At 43.5% G+C, this 18,873-nt stretch overlaps 1 long non-coding RNA gene across 1 annotated transcript in view; it reads right to left on the bottom strand.

Moving 5' to 3' along the window:
• Positions 1-18,873, bottom strand: part of LOC147572635 (uncharacterized) — a 124,984-nt gene that overhangs the window by 43,104 nt on the left and 63,007 nt on the right. The window contains exons 10-12 of the long non-coding RNA XR_015246002.1: positions 15,595-18,337; positions 9,448-10,527; positions 171-1,247 (exon numbers count right to left, since the gene is read on the bottom strand). This is a non-coding gene — a long non-coding RNA (uncharacterized LOC147572635). The remainder of the gene's footprint in view (positions 1-170; positions 1,248-9,447; positions 10,528-15,594; positions 18,338-18,873) is intronic.

Genomic DNA, 18,873 nt, shown 5'->3' with positions numbered 1-18,873 from the left:
GTCACGATCTCACGGTCCGTGAGTTCTAGCCCCGCATCAGGCTCTGGGCTGATGGCTCAGAGCCTGGAGGCTGTTTCCGATTCTGTGTCTCCCTCTCTCTCTGCCCCTCCCCCGTTCGTGCTCTGTCTCTCTCTGTCCCAAAAATAAATAAACGTTGAAAAAAAAAATACCTATCTCATTTAGGGATCAAATAAGATAGCATATGTAAATTTATTATGATTATTATTACAACTTTCTGAATGTGTCTCCAGTTGTCTCCTTCCTCACCCTCTACATGTTGCCACTTGAGGCCAGATGTCCCACGGGTGACACGGGGCATCTTTAGACCAGAGCACCAGTGATACAGCTTCTGTTTTTGATCAGGAGGAGTCGAAATAGAATTAATGCCAGCCAAATGGTAACAGGGGCTGCTTTGGGCCTTTGTCCTAGAAAAGCGAGTGATAATCAAACACACAGTGTCAATAAACTCAGCTTTCTTTGGAAGGCCCACCAAATGTCAGTCCCAAAGGGCATTTAGCAATGTCAAGACGGCATTCATTTCCTATCATTGTTGCTGGGCAGACACAAAGCTTTGGATCCTAGACAGTCTCTTCACATAGCAGGACAGGTCAAATAATGTGGAGAGAGCAGGAAAGGGGGCAAATGCTAACCCAGTGGGTTCTGCTTAATGTTCCACATTGTCTGGGATGGATTTCATAAAACATTAGCAGCTGATGCTATTAGCCAGCAGTAGGTCTGGGAAATGCTGTTCAATATTTTTCCCATTTCTGAGTGAAAGAGAGAGCTGAGAGAATAATACTGTAATAAGGAAAGCTTTGCTCCTGGCAAAGGGCATGTCCTTCCCCCCCATGTTATTTGGTCACTTGCTTGAGAACAGGAAACAAAAGCAGAGCTGGGGATGAGGGTGAAGCAGAGGGAAGCATTTGTCCCTTAGAGTAAGGTAAAAATGTTCGTCTACCGTTTTAATAATTTGCTCTTCTATATTATAATTTTGGCCAATTTAATGCTTCAGTAAAGTGTGAAGTCCCTATATCACTTTGAGAAGTCGTGTCATGTGGAATAAAGGGGTGGAAGAACATCAGAGAGTTTTCTTCTCCCCCATTCATACCTTTGCTGGTTCGTTAGTCAAGGAGGCAGACTCTTGGTCTGCCAGGTCCAGGATTTCCAGGTAGTGAACGTGAATGGAGTCTAGTGCAGAGTGGCAGTGAGAAATGTCAGGAAGGACGGACAATAAGCCCTCTTGTTTCCTAAAACATACATAGGAAGATACAGAACACAAAGAATACGGGGCTGGTAGGAATAAAGGGGAGGGCAGACAGGCTGATGTTGGGGTTATGCATTCATAGTCATATAAAGAAAATCCAAATATGAAGGACAAAATCCAAATATGGTCTGAATATGCCATGATTTTTTACTTTTACTTTTCCCTGGAAAGTCTTCTGTGTTCAGAAACATCTCTACTGGCCTGTCACGGTGCCTATAATTCCATCAGGAAGTTGAATGTTTTAGTTTATAGGGAACTTCCACTTGGAAAAAAACACTACATATTGTCTTTGACTTACGACAAATTAGGGTGGATTTCTCAATCTGTCCAGTGTGTCCATTCCTCTGCCACTACTTTATTTTCACTTTTGCCATTGTTGCTAGGTTAGTTTGACAGCCTTTTTCCTCACTGGCCTCCCTGCCTCTGGCCAATGTCCCTTTAAGCCCCTTGTCCACAGACCAGCCCAAATGGTCTCTACTAAAGGCTAGTCCATACCTCATCCACCTGCTTCAAACTTCAAAGGCTTCTTAGCGTTTTCAGAAAACAGACTGAATTGAATGATACGGATTGCAACACTCTCTGATGACCTCTCCAAACTCACAACTCACCCCATCATCACCCCCATTCTGTGAACTGTTTACAGCTCCTGCTCTTGTCCCCAGCCTCTGTACCTGCAGTTCTGTCTGCCCAGTGTACCCTTCCTGCTCTGCTACCTCCCCTGGACAAGCCCTATGAAAGCTTCTGGTCTGGATATGGGGCTCCTCCGATGGATTTCCATGGGATTCCACACAAATCTCTATCACAGCACACGTTCTATTATTGTTATGGTGGTCTCATTGTCTGTATCTCCATGTAGATCGCATAGTCCTCGAATGTTGACTTTACTTATGTCTCCCTGGCATCTACCCATGGCATAAGGTGGTTCACAGTCAATGATTTTTGGATGAATAAATGCATTACTATAATAAGAAAACTAATGCTCAAAGGAGTGTCACTCAAGCTGTTTTATTACATGAGTCAGACAGGCACCTATAGTTTTTCTAGTTAAGATATTCATCTTTTCTTCCTAATCAAGACACAAAATTGTCTACATGACAGAAGATCCCATAATTTTAGTTAATGAAGTTGTGAAGGATTGGGAGGAAATATTTGTGACATATATAAAAGGCAATGGATTAGGAGCCACAATATCTAAACAGCACCTCTACTTCAATAAGAAAGCATACCATCAACCTTGTATAAAAATAAGGAAAGATAAATATTCCATTTGTAAATAAGGAAGAAAGCATGTAAAAAGATTCCCAGTCTCAGCAACAAATCAATAATCACTTTTCACCCAACCAAATTGCTAAAAATGAAAAAGATTGATGACCTCCAGTGATGGTGATGGCATTAGGGAACGGGCTTTCTCTTACACTAGTAATAAAATTGTAAATTGAAACACTTTAAAAATTTTTTTATTTAATTTTTTTGAAGCCATTCTTATTATCAATCAAAATTTAAATACATATTCCCTAGGACCTAGTATGATAGTTTTCTGTGGCTCCTATTTCAAATTACTACCAATTTAGTTGCTTAAAACAACACAAATTATCTTTCAGTTCTGTAATTCAGAACAATGAAATAAGTCTCACTGACTGAAAATCAAGGTATTGGCAGCACTATACTCCTTTCTGGAGTGTGAAGTTGTGAGGGGAGAATCTGTTTTGTTCCTTCTACCTTCTAGAGAGCACCCACATTCTTTGGCTGGTGGACCTCTTCCTCCATCTTCAAAGCCAGGAACTTTGGGCATACTCCTTCTTACAGCATGATCTCTCTGGTTCTGTGTTCTACTTTGTTTTTTCCTTCCTTCCTTCCTTCCTTCCTTCCTTCCTTCCTTCCTTCCTTCTTCCCTCCCTCCCTCCCTCTCTTTCTTTCTTTCTTTCTTTCTTTCTTTCTTTCTTTCTGTCTGTCTTGCATAGCGTGCGGATGGGGGCGGGGGCGGGGAGGAGCAGAGAAGGGTAGAGGGAGAGAATCTTAAGCAGGTTCTATGCACAGCACAGAGCCCAAAGCAGTGCTCAATCTCAGGATGGTGAGATCATGACCTGAGCCAAAACCAAGAGTCAGACACTTAAGCAACTGAGCCATCCAGGGTCCCCTCACTTCTTCTATTTTTAAGGACACTTGTGATTATATTAGGTCCATTTCTGACTAAGAATCTTAATTCCACCTGCAATATTAGTTTCCCTTTGCTGTGCAACCTAACATATTCACAGGCCCTAGGGATTAGGAGATTAGACATTTTGGGGGGGAAGGGCATTCATTATTTTACCTACCACTCCAAGAAGTTCCACTTTTGGCAATGTACCCTATAGAAATATACATATATGTATATGTATATGTGCCCAAAACTGTATGATCAAAAAATTGGTATTGAAGTAGTGTTTTTAATAGTAAAAATATGGAAAAAGGTAAAAAGGAAAAAAAAAACTATCCATAAAAAGGAGAATAATTATATAACCCTATGTGATGGTTAATTTCATGTGTCAATTTGACTGGCCCATGGGTACTCAGATATTTGGTCAAACAGTATTTAAAGTGTCTCTGTGAGAGTGTTTTTGAATGCAATTAACATTTAAATTGGTAGACTGAGTAAAGCAAGTGGGCTTCTCTAATGTGGGTGGTCCTCATCCATCACTTGAAGGCCTGAATAGAACAAAAACGCTAGGGGGTGCCAAGTGGCCGACTCAGGTCATGATCTCGTGGTTTCATGAGTTTGAGCCCCGAGTTGGACTGTGCACTGACTGTGTGGAGCCTGCTTGGGATTCTCTCTCCCTCTCCCTCTCTCTCTCTCTCTCTTTCTCTCTCTCTCTCTCTCTCTCTCCCCGCCTCCCCCGTCTCTGCCCCTCCCCTGCTGGCACTGTCTCTCTCTCTCAAAATAAATAAATTAACTTAAAAAGAAAAGAACAAAAAGGCTAACTTTTCCCATAGTGAAAGGGAATTTCTCTTGCCTCATGGCCTTCTAACTAGGCCATAGGTTTTTCCCTGCCTCCAGACTCACACTGAAATATCAGCTCTTCTTCGGTCTCAAGCCTGCAGGCCTTCAGACTGGGACTAAACCACTCGCTCTCCTGGGTGTCCAGCTTGCTTAAGTCACCCTGAAGATCTTGAGACTTTCTAGCCTCCACTATCATGTGCACTACTTCCTTATAGTAAATCTCCCCCGTCTCTAACTCATACATACTATTGGTTCTGTTTCTCTGGAGAATTCTGATTAATATATCCTATAGAAAAAGCACGCAACCATAAGAAATAAGAAGGCAGAGCTTTGTGGACCAACGTAGAAGGATTTTCATGGGATAGAGTTATATGAAAAAGGGAAATGTTGAGTCTGATCTAATTTGTATAAAAATCGAAAGGGACATTTATAAATATATAAACACACCCACCTCTCTATATAAATGCATATAAAAAGGACTGAATGCTATATATTGGATGCATAACAATGATTAGATTATCTCTGTGATTGGGAGTTGGATGGGGGCCCGGTGGTGAAAGGGGTTTCCATCTATACTTATTTCAACTGTTTGACTCTCTTACACGAAAAAGTATATATGAATTATTTGTGTGATTTAAAAAAAACTAAGACCATCAAAACTCAAAGAAAGAATCCATTTGTCCCAACTAATTGAATTTAAAAGAAATTGGCTTACAAGCTGCAATACCCATGAATTTACAAGGAGGAAGGTTTCTTTCCAGTGACTGGAATACCCCTATCTATTATCAAGAGAATATTTTTCTAATAAAAAAAATATGTAAGAAGCCAAATCAGTGAACAGAAGGGGCGTGTTAAGCATGAAATCGGAGCACATAAAGTCAGATGTCCTTGAGGGATGTTTTATCTTAGCTGAGGTTTTTAACTCCAATGAATTATCCAATTGACCCTAACACTTGGGGCTGTAGGCACAGCCTCTCTTTCTGATAATAGCTGTCTCTCTCTGCTCTGAAGAGTCACTTGAGAATTACTGGCAAACTCTCACTCTCCCACTGTCATTTTGAGAATCTCCATTAGATCCACCTTTCCTATTTGCACAAAGCACTTGCACTGTGTCCACTCTCTTTCTTAACAGATTCTATCAGACCATCTTCCATCGCTTATGCTGTTTTTAGTTTCTTGGCAGTGGAGAGAAGGTCATTTGCATTCCCCCAGTAAACACAGAATAGAATGGGTAACCTCATTTTCTGCCAAACAACCATGTCCATTCATAGTGGGGCTTTTTCTCCCCACTTGTCTCCCCAACCTTGTCCCTAAGAGCTGTGCTTTTAACTTACTTTGGGAAACTGAACTTCTATTGATTCAACTGAATCATCTTCCTGGCTATAAGACCTTGGGTCATGTCATTACTCTTTGCCATAATTGTTTGTTTATTTCTTTTTATCTAAGATAAGGAAGTCATGGCAGTAAAACAGGAATACTCCTCAACTTTTGCCACCTTGCAGTGCCACTGAGAGATTAAAATGAGGAAACCCTCACCGATTCAATGAATGTTTGCCGAGGTCTTTTGCTCTGCCCAGCTCCATGCTTGGTTCTGGGGATGCATAAAAGAATAAGACAGTCCCTGCCTTCATAGTGCTCACAGTCTCATGAGAAATACATCTCATGAACAACTGCAATACAGAATAGTAAATGGTAACACAGGGTGTTATATTACACCCTGGAGGGGGTAGGGTTAAGAAAGACTTGGGGAGATAACTCTTGAGCAGAATCTTGAAGAAAGAGCAGGAAATAGGACAAGGTGAGAAAGGCATTCAAGACCAAAGGGACAGCGTGTGAAAGCCATGGAAGAAGGGACAGGATGGCAAGAGTCCGACTGGACATAGGACATGGTAGATCAAAGATAGCCCTAAATTCTTTGACACACCCCTCGAGGCAGGGTTACATTTGAATGTGGGTGGGCTCTGTGACTGCTTGCCCAATGGAAGTAATGCTGTGCCACTTTTCAGGCCCAGGCCTTAAGAGACCTGCATATTCCACTTCCTGTCTCTTGGAACACTGTTGGAACCCAGCTACCACACTGTACTGTGAAGAAGCCCAAATAGAGAGGAACTGAGGCTCCCTGGTCAAACGCCCTGGGTAAGCAACCTGCTGACAACCAGCGCCAGCCTGTCAGCCACGTGGGTGAGTCGTCTTGGTAATGGATCCAGTCCAGGTAGAGCAGGTTTGGTGAGTAGAGGAGGGTGGGCGTTGGAGGGGAAATAATAGGTTCAGGCTGGGACCTATTGAGTTTGAGGGGCGATGGGTTATCCTGGTACAGACAGATGGTGTAGTGGGACTTGTAGATCTGAAGCCGAAGAGAGAGACTTGCAAAGGATTGTTGACAGGAGGAGAATGCATGATCAAGGATCCAAATACTTATGGGAAATACACATGGTGAGAAGAGAAGGCTCAAGGGAGACGATCGCAGCAAAGGGGTATACAGGAAAAAACAAGTCTATGAAGAAGCCTCTGAAGAAATAGGAGAGGGAAGTGGTGCAGAAAGTCCACTCTTTCTGCTACTAAGGAGCAGCACTTTTGATCACAAAGAGGAGGCTCTGCGGAGCAACGCAGGTTCATGCTTCACACTGAGCACGAATCGACTCCAGGCAAGCCTCCACGCTAGGCAAGCCTGGGCTCCCTGGGTCCTGCTTTATTACTTACAGGGGGAAATAAACTCAGGCTGAAACTGGAAGCATTACAACCCGCACGCCAATCACACGAAATCCTTCTTCCCCTCCTCTCCCTAGCTATTCGAGCTTCCCCTTACAAAGCCATCAGGGCTTCTCCCTGTCTGGCAACACATGGGGAGTGCCCTTTGAGAAAAGGACAGGAAACCAAGAAGTGCATTGGTGTTCTGCCTCTGAGCTAAGCATGCAAAGAGGCCTCTTCCATTTTTGTGAAGCTTTTCTTCTCCAAGCTGCACACCTAAACAGATGGGGGAGCAATGGTTTATTGATGCAGGGGCGCAGTAACTGTAGGAAAGAGCGGATGAATATTTCATGGGCACCAATAGCAGTTAATAAATCATGAGGTGCTACAGCCGAGTGGGCCGCTCATTCCGCCCTGGACAATGGTTGCTCAGCTCTAGTCAAGTGGAACCTCCTTTTCTGGCAAGTCCAATCTGTCCTGAGTGCTACAGGGAAGCTTGTGTGTCATTTCTGTGGGCCTTGATTTCTCAATTCAATACATACTGAGGATGGCTAGCAGTTCTATTTTTAGCGACTGCCAACTCGATGGATATGACGTAGGGAAATTCAGAGAAAATTAGCTTAGGAATCAGGAGACTGGGCTTCTGGTCCCAACTCTGCTAGCTGTGTGACACTGGACAATATACTTAATCTCTCTGAATAATATTTTCCCATCTCTAAAATGAAGAAATGGATGGATTGGTAATCCTGAAGTTTCCTATCAGTTTTGTGATTGTATGAAACAGTGGGTTTCTTGAAGTTACAGTCATTGACTCATGATGTTGGTGATTGTTTCATAAATGATTATTGATAAAAGTGTGTGTGCTGTGTGTTTTGTTCATAGGGAGCATTGACAACCTCCCTTCTGTGTCTAGAGACAAGAAGCATTTACGCTTAACCTTTTGCTTTTTAATGTTTCTCATTTATTTCCAACCTACTAGGATAAAAACCCACTTTATGCAGCTGATACGCCTAACTTTTGAAAAAGACAGAACACAGACCTACTCAGTCATTAGCTTTGGCAACAGTACCATTTGGCCAGGCTCAGTATCTGACATCCATTTATTTATCTATTTATGATTTACAACTTTAACTATACCCAGAAGTTAATTTTATCTGAGTATACCGGTAATGAAAACAGCAACGGCTGGTCACATAAACAGAAGTTTCAGCATTGTTAAAATTGCCAGTTTTAATAACAAAAATAACACTACCACCGTTGAATGTTTACTCTGTGTTAACCTTTTATAGAGTATTTTACAAACATTATTCTTGTTATTTCTCATTAGTCCCCAAATAATGGCACACTGATAAGAAAATTGGGCTGAGAAAGATGAATTTCCTTGCCCAAGGTCACCCAATTAGCGAGTGGGTAAGAAGAGATTCAAACCCTAGCCTGTCTGATTCCAAATACACTATTATTGTAACAATACATAATAGCTAAAATTTACATTGGATTTACTATGAACTAGAAAGTAAGCAGCTCACCCATTGGGATAATCTCCATCTTTCATCTTCTTTGAGCTTTTCTGCAACCTTGTAAGTTGTAGAACATGGATAATAATGCAAATGATTCTTATCTATAGAAATGCAAATAAATTGATTATCACCCTATGGGTGGGCACATCTTGCATCTATTCCTAAATTCATTTCTGAAGTCGGGTCCCCCCTATTTCTATGTGGTTCTTGGAGTTCTTTAAGCCAGCTAAAATGACTTATTGGTTCCTTCATTTATTAAATTAAACACAATATTTGACATGTCTTCATCTTACATTTGTAGGACAGCCATGATTTTACTTTCTTTTTTTAAATATTCTTTAACAATATACAGCGCACACACACTCACAGGATTCTCAGGGAGGCGGAGAGGGACGCAGTTCTGCAACGCAGCTGCTGCTGGTGGTGTATGTGAGCACAGCAGGAGATGAGAGGCCAGGACGCCTCTTCAGGCTTTTCCACCCCTCCTGTGATATGGTGGGGCCTGTTGTTAACTAAGCTGGTGGCAATCAGTGGCTTGGCCGCTCTGCCTCTGGGCGGCCTGTCTAATGATGGCTCCTCCACCTCTCATTGCTGCAGCTGCTGCCGAAGTATCACCTAGCACTGCCTCCTACCCTGCAGGTCCTTTGTAGGGTCTTTCCATGGCCTTCCAGAGCTCTGCTCTCTCCAAGGGCACTAAGGACAAGGACAGTGGACACTAAAGGGCAGAATTAACCAGCTCTCTGGGACCACCCCTTGTCTTTTCGGTAACTGCCTTTCAGATTTAAAGATTGTAAAGCCCCACATAATGAGCATAGACCTGTGGACTGTGACAATTAAGTCACCACAACAGTGTTTCTCATACTGCATGCCATGGAACACTGGTGTTCCACACATAACCTGCAGATGTGCTGTGAGTAAATGGAAAGATACTTCCAAATCTCATGATTCATAATTATTTTATCATGATAATGAAAAATAGTGAAGGAATTTCATTGCCTTACCTTTCAAGATCTAATTAGGTTTTTTTTTTCTCTCTTTTCCCTCCCTTCCTCCCTTCCTTCCTTCCTTCCTTCCTTCCTTCCTTCCTTCCTTCCTTCCTTCCTTCCTTCCTTCTTCACCCAAATGTTACTTTGGGGCTTTTGTTGTTGTCCTAACAAAATAAAGAGTTTTTAAAGAAACACTTTACAACTCTACGCATAAAAATCTCATCAGTGGGTGTCCTGTGATATCAAAACATTAAGAAATCTTCTGTTACAGACCAGGAGGTGATGAGGGAGCATGAGGCAGGCTGTGGGGCAAAGCACAAGCTAGCACCCCCTCCCACCCAGGTGGGATCTGTGTGATATTCCTTGGACATTCCTAGCTACCCAAGAACAAAGGAAAGGGGTTTAAGTGCTTGCCATGGTGATGTGGGAAACTGAGGCAAATGAAAAATTAAATTTCCTTACTGCCTACAGCCCATTGACAAGTCCTTGAAACCGGCAGAGTGACCTCCCTCTAGGAGCTCAGCTGCCTCCATGATGACATTTTGCTGGGGGCAAAAGAGAACCTTGGCTTAATAGTGCCCCAACCTCGAGGATCCTGTAAGTCTATTTCCTTTATCTCAACTGCCCCAAGATATGTGCTGGCAATCATACTCCAAGCTTATGGCCCCCTGACATGCATCTGAAGGGTCTCATGACTGAGGTTTTATTAAATGGTACTAAATGGTGTTTCCCTAGCAACAGCTAGCCCTTCAAGGCCCTGGAAACTTTGCTTCCAAAATTCCGTAGAGACTTACTCTAGCTCTGACCCCCTCCCAATCTGAGGGTAGGTAATGAGTTACCCATCAGGACCCCAGTGCAGCTCTTCCTGACCATGGGTCCTGTCCCCATGCTTTAATAAAATCACCTTTTTGCACCAAAGAAGTCTTCAAGAAGTCTTTCTTGGGGGTGCCTGGGTGGCTCAGTCGGTTAAGTGTCCGACTTCAGCTCAGGTCATGATTTCACAGCCCGTGAGTTTGAGCCCCGCATCGGGCTCTGTGCTGACAGCTCGGAGCCTGGAGCCTGCTTCCGATTCTGTGTCTCCCTCTCTCTCTGCTCCTCCCCTGTTCACACACTGTCTCTGTCTCAAGAATAAATAAACATTAAAAAAAGAATTCTTTCTTGGACGTGACCCCACGAACCCCCATTACCCCCAAACTTCATCATGGACTATATTTTTAAGGTATAAAAGTCTTAAGTGTAAGACTTCTGAGAAGAAATGGAGATCTTTTTAGCAGCACAAAGGTTGAACATAGTTCTCTCCTTTCAGTTTGGGAACCATGAAAACATTCCTGCCCCTCTCCCTCACCACAGGACAAACTAGAGTAGGCGATACATTTGCCAGTTACCAGGAGGATGTCACATTTCACTGACAATAAGTTAACAAGAGAAAAACTATGTTCCAACCAGGTCTCTAAAGTGGTTGAAAACAGTTGTTGAAGACGCTGTTCTCAAAACCAGAGCTTCAACCAACTGTAAACAGAGAGATAGAATTCTCTGCAGTTGGCATTAAAATCCTGACCTGATAATTCTCTTTCTGATGCAAACCACCTTAGAAACAGAAGAGAAGACACAGAAGGAATTGACTTTTGAATGCTGGTGATCTTTAAGCATCTGGAGTTAGTCCTCTGTATATACTTGCTTCCTATGATTTTAAGTCACTCCTTAGACTTCAACTACCTTCTTTATGGAACTGAATTCCACTTCCCATCTCCAGCCCAGATTTTTTGCCTCAGGGGCAATGCTGCTGGACAGCTGTTTGGATGTCATACAGACATTAATTTTTTTTTTTTTTTTTTTTTTTTTTACTTTATCTTCCTCCTTCACCTCCCAAATGAGTTCTTCCCCTTACATTCTTTGTTTTGGAGAATGACACCATCATCCACTAAAGACATTGGAATCATTCAACCCACTACTAAATCTCTTATTCTACCTCCTAATTATGTCTCCAGTATCTCCCTTTCTCTTCACCTCCATTTGCCATTATAGCCAATCAGAGCCTCATAATGTTTCTTGGTTCTTAAAAGCTCATTTTCACTGGTTTCCCTGCCTGCTGTACACTGCCTTTTAGCCACTTCTCACCAAAGGCAGATTGACCTCTCTATGGTATAGATTTAATAATGTCACTCTCCTTGTGGCTTTCCATTGCTTTTAAGATAGTATATTTCATGATCTGAACCCAGTTTTCTAGTGTAACCTCATATGTTGCCAACTTTCAATTCTACGATAAATTATATGCCAGCCACACTAAATTGCTTGTGGATCCCTAAATATGACACATTCTCTATCATGCCTATGGCCCTCTATCATGCTACCCTCTCTGCCCCCTCTACTCCTCCAACCACTCAGCTAACTTCTTCCTCCAGGAAACCTCCCCTGAACCTCCCAGTCAGCTTTTAAGTGACCCTCTCATGTATGCACAATATACCTGATGTCCCCTCTATCACATCCCTTTATATTCTACTGGAATTGCTATATGGAAGGAAAGCATTTAGGAAAAAACCTATACTTCTTTCCCTCATATTCTCTGATAACCCTGCTCTTTCCCCATTTAGAGCAGAGGGGCAGTCTATACTCACTACCCTCCAGAGTTAGGCTGTTCAATAAAAAATCCGAAGAGCAAAAAATGAGTTAATAGAGCTTTTTGAGTTTCCCCAAATAGACTCAAGTTGGCAGTTCATTGTTTATGTTCATGTTTATTCATTTTTGAGACAGAGAGAGAGACAGCACATGAGCCTGGCAGGGGCAGAGAGAGAGAGAGGACAGAGGATTCAAAGGGGACTCTGTGCCGACAGCGATGAGCCCAACGTGAGGCTCGAACTCATGAACTGTGAGATCATGACCTGAGTTGAAGTCAACTGATTGAGCCATCCAGGCACCCTGGAAGTTCATTGTTTAAAGAAGAATATTTTTAAGGATCAAAGGCCTAGGTCCTAAATTATTACAGCACAAAGTTTCTTTTCCCTAAACTGATTTGGAAGATCCTATGGACTGCAGCCAGAGAAAAGGGAGGCTGGAGCAAGAGATAGTAAGCCGTTGATGAATGATCTGAGGGTGGGTAAGGGTGGGCGGGGAGAGGCTATGAGAGACGGGGCCCGAGAGGGCAAGAGAACACTTAGAGTTTCACTTCTCATATCCAAGAAGGGAACTTGAGGAGCTGGGAGTAAGTTGGTGAAAGGGCCTCTCAGTGGGGAAATGAGAAGGCACCGTGTGTCCTGAGTGAATTGGTGACTGGAAACCAGACATGAGCCCACACACCACAGCAGATGCCCACATGCTAAACAATGATGTTCCTTCCACTGATGTCATGGAACTAGTGGAATCTAAATGCTGCCCCACGGAGAAGGGCGTGGGGGAAACCCTGAATTATCTATTACTCTGCATTGACCAAGAGTAAACTTCTCACTACAAACATAGTGAGAGATCAAGATAGAAATTAAATATGATTACAGAAAACAAGCTAACCAATTTTTACTGTCCTGAGTTTATACCCTAGGACTCCCACTCATGGCATCTATTTAAAAGCCAGCTGTCTCCACTCATCTGGAGACTCACTGAACACAGGGACGAGTTGTATTCATCTTTGTAACCTCAGTCTGGGAGTAGAGAGTCCGTAAATGTTCATCAGTTGAAAAAAAATGAATGAATGACCTGGATGATGAAAGATGAGGATCTGGACAGAAGAAGGCAGAGTAATTTCCCTTGATCTGATGTGATGGTCCTTAATGAAACTGGAGCTGAATATCAGAAACAAATGGTATATTATCTGTTCTTTTGTCTGTTAAGGTAAGTTGGTTCAAATAACTCTTTTTTTTAATGTTTATTCTTTGAGAGGGACAGAGAGAGAGAGAGAGAGGGAGAGAGAATGAGCAGGGGAGGGGCAGAGAGAGGGAGTCACAAAATCTGAAGCAGGCTTCAGGCTCTGAGCTGTCAGCACAGAGCCTGACACGGGGCTCGAACTCACGAACCGCGAGATCATGACCTGAGCTTAACCAACTGGGCCACCCAGGCGCCCCAGTTCAAATAACTCTTAATTAGCTGTATTTATTTTTCCATATATAATGTGAATTTAATCATTCTCATTTAATCCTCTTGTTGACAATGTTATAACTAAATTGAAGATTTGTTTTATTGTCCACTTGTTTTTTTTAAATGTTTATTTATTTATTTTTGAGAGAGAGAGGGGGCGGGGGGGGGGCAGAGAGCGAGGAGGACAGAATCCCAAGCAGGCTCCTCGCCGTCAGCTCAGAGCCCAACGCAGGGCTCGAACCGACGAACCTTGAGATCGTGACCTGAGCTGAAACCAAGAGTCGGATGCTTAACTGACTGAGCTATGCAGGCACCCCTGTTGTCCACTTGTTATGTTGTCTAATTTACTTTAAAATACTTCAACATAAGGGGCGCCTGGGTGGCTCAGTCGGTTAAGCGTCTGACTTCGGCTCAGGTCATGATCTCGCAGTTCGTGAGTTCGAGCCCCGCGTTGGGCTCTGTGCTGACAGCTCAGAGCCTGGAGCCTGTTTCAGATTCTGTGTCTCCCTCTGTCTGACCCTCCCCCGTTCATGCTCTGTCTCTCTCTGTCTCAAAAATAAATAAATGTTAAAAAAAAAATTAAAATAAAATAAAATAAAATAAAATACTTCAGCATAAGTGTGTGTGTGTGTGTGTGTGTGTGTGTGTGTGTGTGTGTGTGTTGGTTTTATTCTATATGCTAGGAGTACCTAATTAACATTCCTAACCTGGGATAAACTGTCCAGAGGTGCTTAGTTAAAATTTTAAGAAGCCCACTCAGGAGTCTACTCCAGAGTACTAGGAGTGCTTCAACGATGTCTATCTCTGTCTGTAGTCAAGGGTTTATTCATTAGCATAATTGGAGTTAGAAATAGTTTTTCAAAGGCAATTGGAATAGTGTTCAGTATATGTAAACTGACTCGCAAGGTACAGACACCCTCACTTGTGCATGAACCTCTCTTGTGCAGCAGCCTAATATCTCTTGGTATGATGCACCAGCCTAGAAGTCCCATTCGGTCCTGTGTCCCATCTCTTACCAAAGGACTTACTGTCTGATTCTGACTGGATGGCTAGCTGATCCTCCCTAGAGAATACTGCTATATCTGTCACTAGTGAAACTGTCATGAAAGGGGACTGGCAGAGTGACCAAGGGAGGGAGCCAATAAGAGCATATTGCATGACTCTTCGTGTCTGTTTGCTAATAAATGTTCACATTTGTGTTGCAGGATTTGGTTTGAGATTTGCTTTTCTTGTAATGTACCACTTTGTAACAAGTTTATTGGGAATGAGACCTTGACCCTTCCTCTCTCTACCTTTAGTCATTAGAGGTCACCGTTATTTGCCAAAAGAACCCAACAGTTGTGAATGAACAAATTGGTCTAGATTAGTTGACAACACAACACTTAATACAATGCACATTATCAACACTTTTTCCGGATTAATATTTTAGTTTTCTGTAGATAGAGATATAGATACACACAGATATCACAACTAAAGAACTCCCATATTTATATTTTGAATACCCTGACTCTTATGTTTTCATTGCCAGGCTGACCCTGGGATAGGTCATCCACTGAAATGTTGCTGTACTCCTCATTTGAATTTCTTTCTGTCCTAGACTTTATCTTACTTATCTCTGGTTGAACACACTACAATATCTCCCTCGGATAAAGCCCTCATCCTTGTTTGCTGGCCAGAATGTCATATAACAAGATAGATGAAGGACTATGGTGGTATCAGAGTCTTCCTCATTGCAAATTCTATTACCCACTGGGATCATAGATAATCCCTACCGAGGGAAAGAAAAAACTCAGTATTGTCATGAGGTGGTAGACCCAGGTCCAAAGTAACTGGGGGCAAAATTACAGAACAGGTACCTTGTGAACATCAGCTGAAGACGGAGAGGGAGAAGACTCCTCTGATTGTAGGCTGCCTTCCCATCACTGGGTAGACAGCAGACTAAGGGAAGTATTGTCCAGCTTTTCTGGGAGTAAGGAGAGCACCATGGAGAGAGGATGAGTATCCCAAGAGAGCATCTTTGTAACAAGTAGGTTTTTTTTACCTGGTAGCCATATCTGCTGATAAAATATGAGGTTGAAGCATTACTGTTCTACTCACCGCACATGAAGACTTGTGCAGAAAGCATGGCACCTGTCATCCCTGGACTGCTGTTGCTGAGGAGAAGCCGGGACCCAGTGCAAGCTCTGAAAGAACTAATCTGGCTGCAGAGGCTGGCACAGAGGTCCAGAAAGACAGTAGGTAAGGCACAGCTCAGTCACAGGTCACTGAATGGCCAGCACCTGGTGCAGGGTGTTGTTTTGATGGAAGCCATTTGAGTTACAAACCTAGTCAGACTGTCTTAAGGAAAGGAGGCAATTCCTGAAAAAGGTGACAATGGGAACTTCAGCCAGGCTGTAAGAGAGAACCAGGGATGGCTGTTATGATAAGCAGCTGTTCTTTCCATTTACTCACAGCCCCACAGTTGTTCATCTGAGATTGCTGGTTCCTGCCCAGGAGCTTCACTATTCACTCTTGCATTTGCTTCATCTCCCCAAAGTGACTCGGTTTTGCTTTCTGAAACACTGTGGGAGCGGCTGGACACAGACTGGCATGCAGGGGGAGATGCTGAAAAGCAAAGGTGATGTGGAGGGGCGCCTGGGTGGCTCAGTCGATTGGGCGTCCGACCTCAGCTCAGGTCATGATCTCGAAGTTTGTGAGTTCAAGCCCCACATTGGGCTCTGTGCTGACGGCTCGGAGACTGGATCCTGCTTTGGGTTCTGTGTCTCCCGCTCTCTCTGCCCCTCCCCCACTTACACTCTGTCTCTCTCTCAAGAATGAATAAACATAAAAAAAAAAAAAAAGTAAAAAGCAAAGATGAACCCTTACAGCGGGGGCTCAGCTCTTGACCTAAGTCACTCTCTGGATCATTCAAACCATCATCCCGTCCCTGATCACTGCCCCCATCCCTTTCCTGCTACCACCACTACCACCAAAGGTGCCACTGGCCAGTCATTCTAGAGCAGCATTTCCTGCATTTGCCAGATCATCAGAATCACCTGAGGGCACTTATTAAAAAATATCCTCTGGGCACCTGGGTGGCTCAGTCGGTTAAGCGTCCGACCTTGCTTAGGTCATAATCTCAAGGTTTGTGGGTTCGAGCCCGGTATCTGGCTCTGTGCTGACAGCTCGGAGCCTGGAGCCCACTTAGGATTCTGTGTCTCCCTCTCTCTCTGCCCCTCCCCTACTTGAGCTCTGTCTGTTTCTCTCTCTCAAAAATAAATAAGCATTAAAAAATATTTTAAAAATACACATCCTCAGGCTCCTTCCTAGAAATTGTGGGGTGGGGCCCAGGAACCTCTATTTTTATTAAATATCCCTACGCCATTCCATAATCAGGCAAACTTGAGGACTGCACTGGAGCAGTTCTACAATTTTATTTGGTTAGCATCAGAATAAGCTGGATGTTTATTACAATGAAGATTCTTACCCTAGAACCTCCACAAAAGATTCTATTTCAAAAGCTGTGAGGTAGGACCCTAGGAATCTGCAATTTAATAAACACTCCTAAGATTATGATAAAGGGGTTCATTGGCTATGCTTTGAGAAGCATTTTAGAGAGAAACCCATCTAATTAGGCAGACTCTCAGCCTACAGGCAGTATGATATGGGAGTAGCCCTTTTTCCACCTACTTCTGTGATAGAAAGACTTTGGTCTTTGGGGAAATCCAAGGCCATAGAACCCAAACCACTGGGCAGGATAGGAAACTGGCAGAATGGTCACAGAAGTAAGTCACAGTAACAAAGGTAGATCTAACTCTTACACAAAAGATAAAAAAAAAGTTGCATTTAAACCAGATGTAGGTCAACCGACCTTTATGAATACTCTAATAAGAAGACAAAGAATTGCTCACTAAAATAGGGAGCTCTTACTGTATGCTAAGTGTTCGAGCTATGCTATCTCATTTAACACTTGCAACAATTTTAATTTGTATTTTTGACAGGATAATAAATGTATTCAAACGCACAGCAAGTAAGTGTCAGAGCCTGGTCTCAAATCTAGGTCCTGTTGAAGTCAAATAACATGGTTTTACCTGCCATGATGTACTGTAGCTGGGCACATGGATTACTTCTGAAGAAATCCACAATGTGATGTTATTATACACACTAGGAGAATTAGGGATTAATAAAAGGGAACCTGAATTTGATCACAAAATCCTTTTGCGGTAAAAATAATCCATCTCCATAATTTACCAATTTTGTGAGCTCGGATTTTAATAAATCGTGTTTTATTAAAATTCCACACCTGTATGGTTTAGGAGAGCCCTAGGGCTCCCCCAAAGTGAACATAAGTGAAAGACGCAGAAGTTATGTAAAAGGAAACCAGCTAAGGATCTGAGAATAAGTAATTTCCCATTCCTGCGGAAACGCCACCACTGAAATACATCAGCAGTTGATGCGGCGGTGGGTCTTGCGCCGCCTCAGTGGGCATCGCATTCAAGGAGCCTGCTCCGTGCGTCTTCAGAGCAGACCCTGCGCCATCTGCACTGCACACGGGTCCTCTCACCCACGCGTCACCGGCCGAAGCGGCAGGGCGCAAGGCTGTGTTCCCCTAGCTCTGCCCGGTCCGATGCGGGCTTGCAATAGTCGCTAGGCCCGCTGCATCTGTCCTGGCCGCACGAGGCCTCCGGAGCCCAAGAAGAGGCAGGGGTCTGCCCTCCAGTTTTCTGCAAACTCTCCAGTGTTGAGAGCAAACAGCCATCGTCAACATGCCTCCTGCTGACTTTGCTTGGGGGAGGAGCTTACAAGTGCCCAACGTACTTTTCAAAATCCTCACCTTGAAGCAGTCCTTTAAGATACAAGCCTACAAGGAAGGGGGTGTTGGGGTTGGAAAAACAAACCGGGCAGCAAGGTGTGGTGGCTAAAGGACAAAGGAGGACTGAAAAATAGAGCTGTGGCTCCAGTTCCGACCTGCCCCGACCCCCATCCTCCCTCAGCCGTCCACAGCAGTTCCTTTGTCACAGAGAGGGCTGTGACTCTCTGGGAAAGGCCCTTCAGTTTGCTTTTGGTCCAACCGGATCATAAGCACAGACAAGAAACCAGCGCTCCCTGGAGCAGTGTGTTCCCTTGAACTCTTTCAAAATGGATGGCAAGAATGGTAACATACAAGTCATTCCCAAACCGCAGACCACCCCGAACCTCCCTGCTGTCAGGGAGCAGTCAGAATAATTGTTTCCTAAGCAGTTGACTTCTCTAGGTCTTTCATTAGTCACTTTATTAACAAGTATTTATGGGCCACCGACTGTAACCCCAGCACTGAACTGAACGAGAATCAGAAATATAAGAGCTACCCTGGGGGCCTGGGTGGTCCCGCTGGTTAACCGTCCAACTCTTGATTTC

This window comes from Puma concolor, chromosome E4 (assembly GCF_028749965.1).
Source record: "Puma concolor isolate L17-30 chromosome E4, mPumCon1.1.hap2, whole genome shotgun sequence".
NCBI classification, from domain to species: Eukaryota; Metazoa; Chordata; class Mammalia; order Carnivora; family Felidae; genus Puma; species Puma concolor.
The sequence above is the reverse complement of the archived record's forward strand: the minus strand, read 5'-3'. Positions and strand labels throughout refer to the sequence as shown.